General features: G+C 36.1%; 1 pseudogene; it reads left to right on the forward strand.

Moving 5' to 3' along the window:
- Positions 1-2765: 2765 nt before the first annotated feature.
- LOC113307228 lies at positions 2766-2865 on the forward strand (annotated as a pseudogene).
- The last annotated feature ends 7440 nt before the right edge of the window (positions 2866-10305 follow it).

Here is a 10305-nt window from a genome sequence, read left to right on the forward strand (position 1 = left end):
CCTGATTTAACCATGAAATGACATTTTTCCCAATTAAGCACTAATTTTTTTTTCCTTACACCTAGTCAACACTAATGTCAAATGATGCAAGCACTCATCGAAATATGAACCAAACACTGAAAAATCATCCATAAAGACATCTAAGAACCGTTCTACCATATCAGAAAATATGCTCATCATACAACGCTGAAAAGTTACAGGGGCATTACATAGCCCGAAAGGCATGCGTCTATACGCAAAGGTACCAAAGGGACAGGTAAAAGTGGTTTTCTCGTGGTCTTATGGGGCAATAACGATCTGATTATAACCGGAGTAGCCATCTAAGAAGCAATAATGACTATGTCCAGCTAATCGCTCTAGCATTTGGTCGATAAAAGGAAGGGGAAAGTGATCCTTCCTTGTGACCTTGTTCAATTTACTATAGTCAATACACACATGCCATCCCGTGGTCACTCGGGTTGGGATTAATTCATTATTATCATTCTGGACTACAGTGATACCTGATTTCTTGGGGACAACTTGAACAGGGCTGACCCACTAACTATCTGAAATTGGGTAAATAATACCCGCATCTAACAACTTAAGCACCTCTTTTCAAAATACCTCTTTAATGTTAGGCTTCAGTCGACGTTGCATCTCCCTAGAAGGTTTGGAGTCTTCCTCTAAATGAATCTGATGCATACACACAGTAGGACTTATACCCTTAATGTCTGCTATAGTCCACCCTAAAGCTTCCTTATTGTCTTGAAGTACATTTACTAGCCTACTTTCCTGATCACTATCCAAATCGGAAGCTACAATCACAGGTAAAGTCTCAGATGGGCCTAAAAACACATACTTTAGAGTATCGGGTAGTGGTTTAAGGTCCAACTTTGGGGGCTCTTCTAAAGAAGGAATTAGGGTAGTCTCAGAAACTGGTAACGGTTCGAACCTAGCTTTCCATCTATCAGTGTCTAACACAGGGGAATCTAATAGAGCATTCACCTGTTCAATAGTGCTATCGTCGTCAAAATCTAAACCAAAATGGGATAGACAACTTTCTAATGGGTCTTCAGACAAGATGTTTGGTAATGACTCCTGAACTAAGGCTTCTATCATGTTCACCTCCTCAACACATGTGTCATCTAGCTCATGAGGTTGCTTACTGACATTAAAAATGTTCATCTCCATAGTCATATTACCAAAAGATAAACTCATCACACCATTTCGACAGTTAATGATCGCATTAGACGTAGCTAAAAATGGGCGACCTAAAATCACAGGTATCTGGTTCTCTGGGTCAGGGACAGGTTGGGTATCTAGGACCACGAAATCCACTGGATAAATAAACTTGTCGACCTCAATAAGAACATCCTCGATAACACCTCGAGGGATTTTAACAGACCTATCAGCTAACTGCAGTGTCATCTGAGTAGGTTTCATTTCACCAAGTCCTAGCTGTAAGTATACATGGAATGGCAGTAAGTTCACACTGGCTCCTAAGTCAAGTAAAGCTTTTTCTACCCGGAAGTTACCTATTGTGCAAGCAATGGTAGGAGAACCTGGGTCTTTGTACTTTGGAGTTGTGGTGTTCTGAATGATTGAACTTACGTGACTAGCTAAAAAGGCTTTCTTATGGACGCTAAGTTTTGCTTTCGCGCGTACACATATCCTTAAGGAACTTGGCATAAGCAGGAATTTTCCTAATTGCATCTAATAAGGGAAGGTTTATGGTAACTTGCTTAAAAACCTCCACTATGTCATTAAAGTTCGATTCCTTCTTTGTTGGTACTAATAGCTGAGGAAATGGGGCTCTAGGCCTAAAATCAGACCTTTCAGGAACCGAATTCACATCATCAGAAACTTTATCAGTCTCTTCAGCTACTGGTCCTGAGAGGTGAGATCCTGAGGGGTGAACTACAGTATGTTCACTATCGGGCATGGTTACCTTATTGTCTACAACTCTACCACTTCTAAGGGTTCTAACAACATTCAATTGATTCGATGGTTTTGCACCTAATTCATGAACTCCTCTAGGGTTGGGTTGTGTTTGACTAGGAAACTTACCTTTTTCTCTCAAAGAATCACTTATCAGACCAACCTGGGTTTTTAACTCGGAAATAGCCTGACTATTTTCTTGTCCTATGTTACTAGCTTGTAGACTCTGTTCTACGGATAACTGAATTTTGCAGTTTGCTGAGTTAACAAGGCGAGAGATTCCTCTAAACTTAGGATTTTCTTATCTGACTGATTCTGAAACTGAGCTAGTCCTGAAGGATTCTTAGTATAGCCAAAACCTGGGGGAGCATTAGAATTACTAAACTGACCTTGACTTTGGCCCTTAGACCACGAAAGGTTCGGATGGTTTCTCCAACCAGGATTATAGGTTTCTGAATATGGGTCAATCTTTTGACGGTTATCAAATCTAGTGTTATTATAAAGAGCATTGGCTGCTCTTCAATATTCTGGCCTTCCCAAAAAGGCTCCACTCTACCACTAGTCTGGCCCACTTCTAAGGCTTCTAACCTTTTTGCTATAGCAGCAATTTTGGCATCTGATTCATAGCCTCCTTCTACCCTATTAACGTTTCCTCTACTTAAAAGAATTTTTTCTGGGGTGCCCTACTATTTTCCCATTGCTGGGTTTTTTCGGCGATTTCATTAAAAAATTCCATCGCCGCATCAACAGTTTGGTTTTCAAATCCACCAGTGCATAGAGACTCAACCATGGTCGTTGTGGAATAATCTAAACCCTCATAAAGGATCTGAACTAGCCTAACCTTTTCTAAACCATGATGAGGACACTGGGATAATAAATCATTGAACCTTTCCAAATACCTATATAAAGATTCTCCCTCTTGTTGTGAAAATGTGCATATTTGCGTCCTAATAGACGATGTTTTGTGCCTAGGGAAAAACTTATTGAAAAAGGCAGATGTAAGTTGTTCATATGTCTCAATTGACTCGGAGTCCAAACTATACAGCCACGACTTGGCCTTATCTTTCAGGGAAAATGGGAATAACCTAAGTTTCAAAGCATCATCATCTAAGCCTCTAATTCTTAGAGTACTACAAATTTCCTCAAAATCCCTAACATGGTAATAAGGGTTTTCATTTTCTTTCCCTAAAAAGATTGGGAGCATCTGTAAGGTCCCAGGTTTCAGTTCATAGGGTGCCTCCGTTTCAGCTAACTTAATACACGAAGGACGGGTAGTCCTAGTTGGATTCAACAAAGCTTTCAAAGTTGCCATTTCTGGCGCTATCGAGCAACAGGATTCTCTCCTCAGTCAAAGGACGTTCAAAAACAGACTCTTCAAAAGTCGGACTTTCTAGATTAAGGTAATCGAGACGCTTCGAACTACTAGGTTTCTCTTTAACAAATCTACCTAGTGCGTCTCTTTTACGTTCAGGCATACAATAGAATTTTCTAAATTGGAAGGGTAAGCAAACACAGATCAAGGCCGACTCAACCAAATCAAACCTATTGATTTCTAGCAAACAAAAACATGATGGCTCCACTTAGATTGTTTCTAGACCAGCTTCTAATCCTTCGAACGGGAATTCGTTACAATTTAAGCAAACCCCTCTGGAATCAATCCGAGTTAACGTAAGTTGAATAGAGGCGAGGGAAGCTCGGTGGAGCTTTGATACCCAAGGCCTCACCGGTATTACAAGGAGGCGCAGTCACGCATTCAACTTACAGAAACCGTCAAGAACTTCGAAGTATGCTTAAAAGAGTAACCAATATTTTTCGAATGACTTTCCTGTTAAGCTCGTTACCCTATCGGTCTCGTTCTAGTCAAAACTTTAGGCTTAGGTTCGCGTAGGTTACGTGTTCCTAAAGCGGGCAAGAAGAGAACGGTGATGAAATCCGAACCCTTATCTTGTATGGCCAGGACTTTCCCTTTATTAGAAAAATAAATATCTGTATTCAGTCCTCAACATATATGCATACGAAGGAGTACAGTAACTCGCTGACAGGGGATTCACGAGTGTTTAGAATCTTACCTCCTGTTCCAGACGGGGGATGAATCGGTTGTAGTCGACTCGGTCCACTGACCCAGATGTCTACTGTACGAACCCAAGGTGCAGAGACAATATCGTAATTGTCCTCCTTCTCTGCAAACAATTTATATTTAAAGTATCCTTCCGCAGGGTAATAGAAAAAATAATGTCCCAAAGTCCAAAAGTCCAAAATTCCAAAAAAATAAAGAAAAATTACAAAAATAATAAACCCTAATACAGTTTTTTTTTTTTAAATAAAATAAATAAACCCTAAACTAAAATTGTCTAAAATAAAATTGTCTTCTTTTCTGTTCTTTTTGCTTTAATCTTTAGCTCCAATCTTTATGAAATCACCAAACTCCTTGTCTCAATTTTCTTTATGATCCAGAACCTGTAGACACAAGATAAATACCCAAAAACATAAAAAGGACAAAAATAATAAAAAATAAATAAAATAAATAAAAATAAAATAAATCTAAAACCCTAAAAACAAGTCCGCGTCGGCGGCGCCAAAAATTGATGTAATTTATAGATAGTGGTAAAAGTGGTTCGATTCTCAGACTTGTGAAGGATATTAATTAGACTTCAATTCTAATATTTAAAATAGAAAACTCATTAAAAATTATAGCAAACTCAATCAAAAATGATATCAATACTAAAAGAAACACTGAGGCTAAGATTCCACTATTTTCCAAGTTCAAAGTGATTAAACCAATACTTATATTTATGCAATTTTCTTGTTTAATTTGATTCTAAAATATTGCAACAAGTAGATTTTCAAAAGTAGTAATTGTAAATACCAAGTATGAAGCATCAAAAGTCTTAAAACTAAGCATACTCCATCAAAATAGATCACAATCACTCAAATAAAAATCATATTCAATAATAGTTCAAGGCAAATAATCATATAATTATTGTAAATAAAAAGATAAAATAGAATATACCACTTTTTGTTGGAAAATAGCTTCCTCTATCGCCTGAGCAATGGGGTTTAGCTCCTCATATTAATCATGATCTCAAAATATGTGTTTGTTGCTCAAAAGATGATTAAAAGAGTGAAAAGTAATAACACAGACTGTTTGCAACAGTGTATTGGTGTTGCAAAACAGCTGTTACGATGGAACTGTTACAGAAAATTGTTGTAAATACTGTTGCTTTGTCGTTGATTTTAAGACCCCAGAAACGACTGTCTTCAATGGCCTTTTGTTCTTCGTGTTCTTCTTTGTGCACCAGCATAAACAATTTCCTGCAACTCTTGATTTCGTTCTCTGTTCTTCTCTAAACTTCCCCCAACTCTCGATTAATCTGTTATGACTCCTTCTTAACTTATATATAGGAAACATGACCAAAAATACTCGATAAAATCTCCCATGCCTTTCACCAAAAGTTACGGAGTTATCTTTTTTTTTATTTTCTTCCAAGTGACGATAATAACTCTTCCACCTCAGTTAACGCGTCTTTTGATGGTTATGAACTTCCCGAATCTGGAAGATACGAATCCATGAAGATTATACCTTATCCCATTGCACGTAACTGCCAAAGATAAATCAAAACAATGCCGAGAATATCTTTTCTGACTTGTCGACAACTCCTATTTTCTCTCAATTCTAGCATGCGTAGAAATCCTGTTGTGTTGTCACAACTAATACCAAATCCAATAGTTGAGAAAATCCAACAAAACATCGACCAAATCTTTCCATGTTTCCGTAAATAGTTTTCTCCCCTGTTTTGTTTCTGATCGATACCTAGACCAATTTAATCGATCCAAGCAGTCATACCATCCCTGTTTAAGATAAACAGATCCAACCCAATTGAGTTTAGTGATTGAATCTCTTAAAATCACGTCCAAGATTTCTGAGATCATGTAAGAATCAGAAATGGAACTCACCAGAACGTTAAAAAAACTATGCTTAAATCATTGATGTTCAAGCTTCTAAAATCAAGAATCTTGAAGAAAAAAATAATTAGCTTGTTGATGAATTTGATAAAACTCTTAAAAGGAAACGTGAACTCTACTGCTTCATTGAATCTCTCTCTAATAGTATCGAAAAAATGGTTCAAGAAACTACTCTACATCGTGAAAATATTAGTATACTTGAAAATAATGTTAAAGAAGACTCAACTAGAGAAGAACTTCTAATCAAAGCTTATTCATCCGAAATAAACAGTTATCGTGTTGAAAAAGAGAAACTTGTTACATCTCTTCGTTATACCCGAGAACAGTGTAACACCTTGGAAAGGGAAAACTCTGTTTTGATGAGTAAGTCATCTTCTACACCTTCTTCTGATATTCACAAAGCCTTACCTAGTGAGAAGAAAATTTCTTCCAAAGAATTTTGCTCTGTGAATCACTTGCAAAATTTGCATGTGCCAGAAGGAGTTAAGGGTCAAGAAAGGCAGATCTCTAATCAACGATGATGTTCCTTCTGTGGAAAAAAGAATCACTATGTACTTCATTGCTTCGCTAGAAAGAAACAAATCTCACATCTTCGTAAGTTGCATCTCTCTACTGTCAATGTAGTAAGTCGTCCGACATCCTCGTCAGTGAATTTCTTTCCTACAGAAAACCATAATTCTTATAAGGATGATCACTACTCCAGAAATCATTACAGGATGCATGTTCCTCTGTTTGGTATGAATTCTTGTGCCATTAATGACCATAGTTCCTGCACTTATAAGAATGTATCTGGTAAGAAGATGGACATATAAAAGGTTTATGACAAATTCTTCTGGAATAAGTTATAATCGATGGAAAGAGAGGAATACACATTTTAAATGCTCTAAAGATATGTGCAACTCTTCTCCCATAATTCATAGTGAGATTACGTCTCACTCTCTTACCTAATTATAGGTGATCTTATCCTTAAATATATCTTGAGAGATGCAAGGATGATGACTGTGGGAGGTCTCAAGATTAGTTGTATTTTCTTAATGCGTTTTCATTAACTTTTTGAGTTTTTGATTCTGCTATCGATCTCTGGCTCTAATTCGAGAATTTATCTTTAAATTATTGAGTCATTTGTGTGTTTTCCATTTATATTAATCCATCTTCCTTGCAACCGGTCCACGAACGTCCGTGTCCCCTCTATACTTTTCACGAGTTCATGGGGTTTCCTTATCAAGAAGTCTCTTCTTGTTTACATATATATTGGTTTTCTCCATCCCTTCAAAAATTATATGGAGAACTCAACAAAATCTCAAGAGATTGTGTGTGTTAACATGGAGGAGGACACTCAAGGACGTGACTCGGTTCAAGACCTGGTTCTGAAGAAGATGCTTGCAAGGAAAGAGCACAACTCCTGGATTAATGAATCTGTTAAAGATTTAACTCGTTTTCAGGACGATTCCAAGGTCGAGTTTGCAAACCTTCAACTGCAAATAAACCAAGGTTTGGAAGAATAACTAGGGTTTGGAATAGCCAGTATTGTGATTACACATAGCTAGTTCCAAACGTTTTTCATCTTCAATGTTTTTAGATTTATTGATTTAAATTCTAAGTTTTTTCTTGAAAGATGATGTTTGAAATTTTAATCTTTATGGTTTTATATATTGCAAATTATTATGGGATATGTGTGTTTGCGTCCGTGAACTATGATTGTCCCATAATTGTTCAAAATTTATCTTTATTATGTTGATACGAATGTATTGATAAAAGATAGAATGAACTTTTGACAAACAAAAGTTAAAGCCTTTTATGTCACTAGTTTTATAATAGAAAGTATAGAACTTTTGTTCACAAGGATTAAGTCTGTTATATGTCATTATGCAAATAGTGATGAAAAATAGAATGAATCCTTGTATATTCCGCAGTATTGGTCGATCTCCGATCCACATTTTTGTGCATATACTGTGTTGCTCTGTAAGGTTCCTTATGTTTGAGCATGACCAACTAAATTCATCATTTTCTTGTGGTTATTTTAGTTGTTGATTTGTAAGTTCTCTTATATCGAGCATGACCAATTGAATTGATCATGTTATGGTTAATTTGATTGTGTAATTCCGATTAATTAATCATGGGTTTTCTTGTGGTTAATTTAATTGTGCTTTTAGATTGGATTAATCATGAATTCTTTTGTGGATAATTCAAGTGAATACTTTGGATTCAAATTCACGTTTTCATGTGATTTGATTATGTCGAAAGAAATCATTCCTTTCTTGTGAAAGTAAGGTCGCCTTTGTTGTTCCTTTGGGAATGACATTTTATGGGGGAGAGTTATTTTCAACTTGTGCTTAATCGCCATATCTTTGTGGGGAGTTCGGTTGTGGAATATTTTAGGGGTTATCTTGTATCTTTATAAACTCCTTGATGAATGCATTTAGCTTCGGATTTATGATTGCATCTAAATTTGTTGGTATGTTATTCTCTTTTGGTCATGAAGTATCTCCGTGGAAATTTCATTAGGATCCCACTACTTTTCGTACCTTTGCAAATTTTATTGACAAAAAGGGGGAGAATTCATGTGTAGTTCATACCACAAATACATATACGGATCATTATGTAAGGGGGAGTGGTTTTCATGTTGAGATAAAGTATTAACAAGGGAGGAGAGATACATATCACCATAGTATTGTTGTCAAAGTTGTGATACAATTGAACTTTGATGTTGTGTAATAATACAATGACACTGTATAACAATGAATGAGAGCATTTGTTTTCTCATTGTTATAGCTACGGATCCTCAACAACTATGAGACCAAACTTACAACCTTTGGAATCATGGAGTAATTGGAAGTAACGAAGATTTCGAGTCATGTTGAATATGCCAAGGATATCAAGCATGTGGATGAAGCTTCAATTTTTATTTAATTTGTAATCCATATGTATTGATATTTTTGTCACTAAAATTGACAAGGGGGGAGATTGTTAGAGCATTGATCGGTCGAACTCTCATGCGTTGATATCTCAAGCATGTTTGTCAATGTTAGTGATCAAAACTATAAGTCTTGATTTCTAGCCTATTTATAGATGTCTTGGACTAGGAAATAGATAGTGTAGTTGAGCTTAGATCTCTAGGCATTCATCATTTGAAGACGAAGAACTACTAAGGGGAGCTTGTGGAACTTCATCAGAAAAAGGTATGTGGAGACTTAAACTCATCTATCACTTAGAAAGCCTATTTCTACTCTATCTCCTATATTAAGACATAAGTCGTGTTACGATATAGTTTTCTATTATACACATTTGATATTTCGAGCTGAGTTTATCTCGCTTATATATTTCTCGAAATATGTGTTGGCAAGCTTTCACTTTAGCCATGTTCATCTTACATTCATGACAAAATTCCGAATAAGATCATATGAAAATTGCCGAGTTACATCTAACATGGTTTGTGTGATACAATCATTTGGTGTTGCCTTGGAATGTTTCATTATGATAATTTTAATAACTTGAAAATCGCTTGAACGAAAAATGGTTTGTGAATAGAAACTATACAACGTCCTCTAAGAAAGTTTCAATGATTAAAATTAAGAGTTTATGATATAACCATCCTTGGATATAAGCATATATAGTGTGCTCGCACATTAGTGTATAAATCCATAAACTGGGAACCAAGTGTATGTATATGTGTGTATACAAAATTGGTGAAGGAGACATCAGAAGTATGTGTACCCGTACGGATACTGGTAGAAGTTTTCAAACTGAAAATATATCTTGTGTTTAGGAATTACAAACTCCTAAACTAGTCACCTTAAGTATGCGTACCCGTGCGCATACTAGAGGAAGTTTTCGAATCGAAAATATCAGATGAGTTTGGGAATTACAAACTCCTAAACTAGTCACCTTAAGTATGCGTACCTGTACGCATACTGGCGGAAGTTTTCGAACCGAGAATTTCTGCTGAGTTTGGAAACTTAACAAACTCAAATCTGGTTGCTTAAGTATGCATACGGGTATGCATACTTAAGCTGGTTATTTTGTCAAATCGGTCTGTTCATGGACTTAAACATTTAAATATTAAGGAACGCAATCTTTGCAAACCGTGGCTATAATGTTCATGATTGATTCAAGTGAATCAAACCAATTTGGTTTCAATTGTGTCTTCTATACAATTGAAAAACTCTTTAACTAGTTTCATTTGAGTCGTTTGAACTAGTTATGGATAAGATGAATAAGGTTAATATGAGAGTAACCATATGGCTAACTTTGGTTGACCATTTTTGAGCCAACATGAGTGTACACGTTTGGGTACGGTTACATAAACCTGAATGAGGGTACATTTCATTTGTGTGTAACAAGCTAAGTTCGATCTAACGGTTGAAATATATTAGCTTGGTTGAATCAGGTTTTTCATCTAAAGGTGATTATTGAATTCTTTGTTAC

This window comes from Papaver somniferum, chromosome 8 (assembly GCF_003573695.1).
Source record: "Papaver somniferum cultivar HN1 chromosome 8, ASM357369v1, whole genome shotgun sequence".
NCBI classification, from domain to species: domain Eukaryota; kingdom Viridiplantae; phylum Streptophyta; class Magnoliopsida; order Ranunculales; family Papaveraceae; genus Papaver; species Papaver somniferum.